We start from the raw sequence: 6,000 nt of genomic DNA on the forward strand, positions 1-6,000 counted from the left end.
CCTTGGTAACAAAGCGATGATGACTCAGTCGTTCAATCTGTCTCCTTTTCTTCCTTCCCTGACTGTGCCTGTCTCTCATCCTTCCTCCCCCACATAGCCGCCCCCACCCTGCCATACATTCCCTTCCACCCTTCCCCTTCCCAACTCCTGCTCCTGCTCCATGATCCACCCCTGTGTCTCTGTTACACCAGGCAGCCGCCTGGCACCTGCGCATCAGCCCTTCAGCTGCTGACATGTGAAGCAGCTGGCGGCGTGAAGTGCTTGCAGGGAGGAGGAGGACAGACAGCCCTGGGTAAATCCATCCGGAATTTGCAAAGCAGGCAGAGGTCACTGTTAGCCCAACTACTGCCCCTGGCTGCATGGAGCTTGATCTAACTGTAACTGGCTGAGCCAGTGATTTACATGGCTCTGGGGAAGGAATTCCCCCGCCTGGCATATTTTTTCCTCACTGGAATGTCAGTCCAACACAAGCGCAGTCCCACTTTTAGATTTATGCTCCACAAAGGGGCCGTATTCTCCCCACAACACACACACAGCACATGTAGGTCCGTTCAGGATCGTTCACAGTTGCAGGGCCCCGCTCCGTGCCCACTCACAGCTCCGCGGCTATCTGATGCTCTCTGTAGTTATGCACCAGGAAGCATCTAGCTGTGCCCATGTTTCACCAAGGTAAGGAGGGAGCTGCTGTCTTGGGAGGAGCTGGCAGGCATGAGAAGGGAGGGGCCAGGGTGGATGTTGCTACCAGCTGCCATTATCAGAGATCGAGGTCAATGGCTTTACAGAGCTGGACATTTATTTTCCCTTTAATCAACAGCTGCAAAAATTCATAGCCTATAACCGAGTGTCGGGCCCTGGAAATGGAGTGTTAAAGGATCTGGGCTCCAATACTCATTAAACTAAACTGCTTGCTTCCCTCCTTCCCGCAGCAGGAGCAGAGAACCCCTGCAGCGATAAACAAGACTGACAGCAGGAGCGGAGTCTGTCCAGAACCCAAAGGCCCCTACCCACCTTCTACCCATTATTGAGGAGACATACCAGGGAGGAGCAAACTCGACCAGGCTCAAAGAGTCTCTGAGCCGTGTTCCCATCTCAGTTCCTGAATCTGGAGTAATGCCAGGGACTGCAATGGCACTACCCTGCTTGACAGCCATGTGTGCACGAGAGAGCCCATTTAACGTGCCAAGTGTCAGGGACTCTAACCCCGACAGCAAAGTTCGTTGTCTGAGTCCCTGACACAAGGCAGGCCCCTCACATGCTTTCCCGCTGAGGATCTCAGTGCACTTCATAAACATTGATTCACCCCAATCCCTCTCCTGGGAGGTAGGTCAGTAGGACCATCTGTATTTGAAAAGGTAGGAAAATGGAGGCACAGAGAGGTTAAATGAGTTGTCCAAGGTTAACTAGTGAGGCAGTAGCAGAGCTGAGAAGAGATTTATAGGGTGAAATCCTGGCCCTCATTAGAGTCAACAGCAAAACTTCTAGTGGCTTCAGTGGGACCAGGATTTCACTCAGACTTGAAGGCCACAAGGGATCATTCAGACCATCTAGTTTGACCTTCCTGCACAACACAGGACAGAGAATGTTGCCCTGTAATTCCTGCCTCTAGCCTGATACTGTAGCTCAACTACAGGGCATATTTCTTAGAAGGGGACCTCCAAGCTTGATCTGAACACTCCAGGTGATGGAGAATGCATCAGGTCCCAGGCAAGTTGTTCCAATGGTTAAATAACTCTCCTTGTTACAAATTTGCACCTCATTTCCCAGCTAAATTTGTTGAGTTTCAGCTTCCAGTCACTGGCTCTCATTCTGCCTTTTCCAGCTAAACCAAAAAATGCTCCAATCTCAGAAATCTGCTCTCCATGAAGGCACCTCAGACAGGGCTCTAAAAGGTACTGTACCTAGGTGCCTATCTACCTTTACGGATCTGGGCCTTATAGACTATGATCTAGTCTCCTCCTCAATCTTCTTTTGGATAAACTGAATAGCTGGAGCTTCTTTAGTCTCTCTCTGGCAGGCAGTCCTGATGCCCAGTCTTCTGCCAAAACAGTCTCTCCTTCCTGGTGCCAGATAGCTTCCGGCAGCCTCTCCAAACCACCGAGGGCTGAAAAGTCCAGTTGGAAATCTTGCATGAACGAAGCACAGACAGGGGAGAGAAGCGACATGCTGAGGTGGGATTTGATGATGGAGAACTGAGGAGGAGGAGGAGAGAGAAGGAGGCCATCAGGAGCTGCAGTGAAGAAGGCTCTCCCACCAGGGAAGAGCAGATAGGAGGTGGTGGTGAGCAAAGGTTGGTGCATTTTCAAAGACAGGGACAAATTATTTACTCAGTGATGCCAGTCTTAATCAGACGTCATTCCAGTGAAGTCATTCCAGTGAAGCCTCCTGTACGGGTCATTAGCAGGATTTGAATCCAGGACCTTCATCCCCATAGCACAGACCTGCTGCCCCTTGAACTTAAGGAGTAATTCCTCTATATGATAGCAGTAGTAAACTATTATCCTCTATGTGAGCCAGCCATTACAGGGTGGGAGCATAACACTTTCAAATACTACAGTCATACTGACTGATCCCCTTCAGTAACATTGCACAGGCCTCTACCACTTGCGCGACAAGAGTGACTCCATTAGCTAGTAACAATAGTAGACTGTTATGTTCTATGTGCACCAGTCACTAAAGAAAGACCGTCACGCTGTCTGGAGTCACTCATGACCGTGAGTGCCTACCTTAGGGCAGACTGTCAGAAAACAGGGCAGACATCCCAAACTAGTGGTGTGTTCTATAACTAGATTTCACCAAACCAGTAACAAATGTGAACTCCTGGATCACTATAACAGTCTTATGATGAAGTCACAGACAATCCGCTTAGACCCTCCAGTCTATCCTGCCACAAACTGGACTTCGTGATAAAAGGTCACTTACACCAAACATAACCACACTTAAATTGATTCCAGTCCCAAGAGACCAGTCATTTACCCCAGATCATTTGGTAGCCTGCCCTAGATTTTACACCAAAGACAACACTGGTAGCCAATTCTATAGTAAACTACCTAAAGATTAATTAGTGAAGAAAAAGAAATGAGAGTTATTGAGAGGTTAAAGCCAGTAACATATGTACGGGTGAGGCACAGTCTAGAAGTCCAAATGGTAGCAGAGATGTAGTAATCTACCAAAAAAAGAACAGGAGTACTTGTGGCACCTCAGAGACTAACAAATTTATTTCAGCATGAGCTTTCGTGAGCTGTAGCTCACGAAAGCTCATGCTAAAATAAATTTGTTAGTCTCTAAGGTGCCACAAGTACTCCTGTTCTTTTTGCGGATACAGACTAACACGGCTGCTACTCTGAAAAGTAATCTACCAGTTTCCCAAAAGTCTCTCCAGGCTACCCAGAATAACTCTGGGGATCTCAGTCTTCTCGTTCCGTTATTCCACCCTGTGAGAAGCCAAACAGTCTAGAGATGAAGGATATTCCCCTGAATCCATACTTATAGCCACTTCTCACAGAAAACAAGCTGACAGGGTCACTACCCATGTGGGCTTTTCCTTTGAAGACAGAGAGTGAGGAATGCATTTTGAGTCTTTGGCCTCCGATCATCACACACAATGACGACTTGCTTTGAAATTAGCACTTGTCTGTTAAAGTTCTTCATTTGCATTATACAAGGCTTCTTTCTTGTTTGATGGGTTATTTGATTACCGGAGTATACACAATGTAAATGTTTGTTCTACATTATAGCTGGATACAGATAAGTGAAAACAATGCAAGTAACATCTCATTAGCTTTCATGAAGTTTAAACACCAACTATACTCTCATATATTTAACAATCACTTTGATCTATACTAATACAGAGGTGAATTGGCCTGGAGCTTTGGCCTGCATGGGCATCTGGTCTGCCAGGGTCACAGGGACATCACAAACATTACAAGGCTGTGGCAACTGCAGTAACTGGTGACCTAAGTTCATCCCAAAATTTAGCCGTGGAGTGTAGGGGAGTGTGGGGATGAATGACACCCAGACAATCTACTCCCCAGCTCAGAAAATAAAAGCTCATATAGTCCCCATTGATCCAATTTTTTTGGTGCCAGAGAACATTTAATGGAAGTTTTTTTCTGGTTATAAACAGTGTTGGAGACGCAAAGTCATAATTTTCTTGCATTTGTTGGCAAGGCTTCACTCCTCTCATTTTTCAAAGGCAGGGGCTTTTTTAAGATGCGCTGTATTGATCCAACACTTATTTATATATGAACAATGGGAGAAGATGGTTAGTTCAGTTATTAAATTTAGAGAGCTGACAAAAGCAATCAGAAGATGTATTGTTTAATAGGAGATTAAAAAGCAGGCTGCAGGAGCACAGATTTCTGACCCAGCATCTTGGAGATGTAATTTAATATACATAACACACACACATATATTTTACTGGTTAGATGGCAGCATAAAATGATAAAATTGCATGTGTTTGCTGAAGGGTTTTATCATTAATTGATTTTCCTGCAGACTTTCCTACTTGTCTCTTTCAATGTTAATTTTGGAGCCTTTTGTCTTGGTGGCGAGTTGTGGGAAGCACCTCACATATCTGGAGACTTCTAGGTTTCCCAACACAAGTGGAATGAGTTTGGAGGTCTCAATCCAGTCCCCTAGGGGTGATTTGGTCCACAGCGAAAAGCCTCCAATGACTACACAATTCAGTTCTGCAGAAGGGGTGCACCAGGTCATGTTGAAAGCACAGAGGCAGAACTGCTTTAAGTCCCTGACCAGAATGGCAGGGAATAAAGTGGATCAGGATTGGGGTGTATCAGCAGAACTGTCTTAGGGCCCAGGGCTACATGAGCAGGAGGTCAGGAGCGAGGGGTACTGGCAGAGCTGCATGGGGTCTCAGGACTGGAATAGCTGTTCCGGCCCCCATGCTAAGAGCCAGGATGGCTTTGTGGTTAAGGCACTGGAATGGGATTGAAGTTCTGACAGTGCCACCGATACTCTGTGTGACCTTGGGCAAGTCACTTAGGCCAGATTTTTAAAGGTACGTAGGGAACTAGTGGGGTTTTCATAAGTGCTAAGGTCCATTGAAATCAATGGGAATGAGTTGACAGGGTGCTGTTGACAATCCCACTCGGCACCTGTCATAGGGTGACACTGACCCTTTCGGAGTATGTCTACACTGCACACTAAGCTTTGACTGAGATTTGAGCCTAACCCCCACTTCTGTCCACACACAAATCAATCTGACTCGGGTCAGCAAGTACTCAGGAGCAGGGTCCAAGTCCCTGTCATTTATAGGGTGAAATGACACATGTACGTAAAGCCACAGACACATGCCAGAAGGTCTGCATAGTGCAATATGGATGTGTTAGCACAGCTGGGATACCCGGGTCCAGTAATTGCAAACCCAGGTTTACAATGCAGTGTGAATGCTTAAGCCCGGGCTTGGAAACACCACATCCACAAGCCTGGGTCCCACAGACCTGGCCTTAGTGTGCAGAGAAGCCACACCCTAAGTATCAGAGGGGTAGCCGTGTTAGTCTGGATCTGTAAAATCAGCAAAGAGTCTTGTGGCACCTTATAGACTAACAGACGTTTTGGAGCATGAGCTTTCGTGGGTGAATACCCACATGCATCCAAATGCATCCGACGAAGTGGGTATTCACCCACGAAAGCTCATGCTCCAAAACGTCTGTTAGTCTATAAGGTGCCACAAGACTCTTTGCTGCTTTTACACACCCTAAGTATATGTCTAAACAGCAATTAAACAATTAAACAATTAAATGCTGGCTCTTGTCAGCTGACTCAGGCTAGTGGGGCTCGGGATGTGGGACTGTAAGACTGCAGTGTGGATGTTTGGGCCCGGGCCTTTGGACCCCATGAGCGGGGATGGTCCCATGCTAGGGGTGTGCGTAGCATATGTACTCTACACACTGCGAGAGGAGGTGTGGACACACCACTCAAGTCTAAAGCTTCTGGGCAGAATCCAGAAGAGCCCTGAAAATGAACCACTGCTCTAGAGCC

This window comes from Mauremys reevesii, linkage group 4 (assembly GCF_016161935.1).
Source record: "Mauremys reevesii isolate NIE-2019 linkage group 4, ASM1616193v1, whole genome shotgun sequence".
NCBI lineage: Eukaryota > Metazoa > Chordata > Testudines > Geoemydidae > Mauremys > Mauremys reevesii.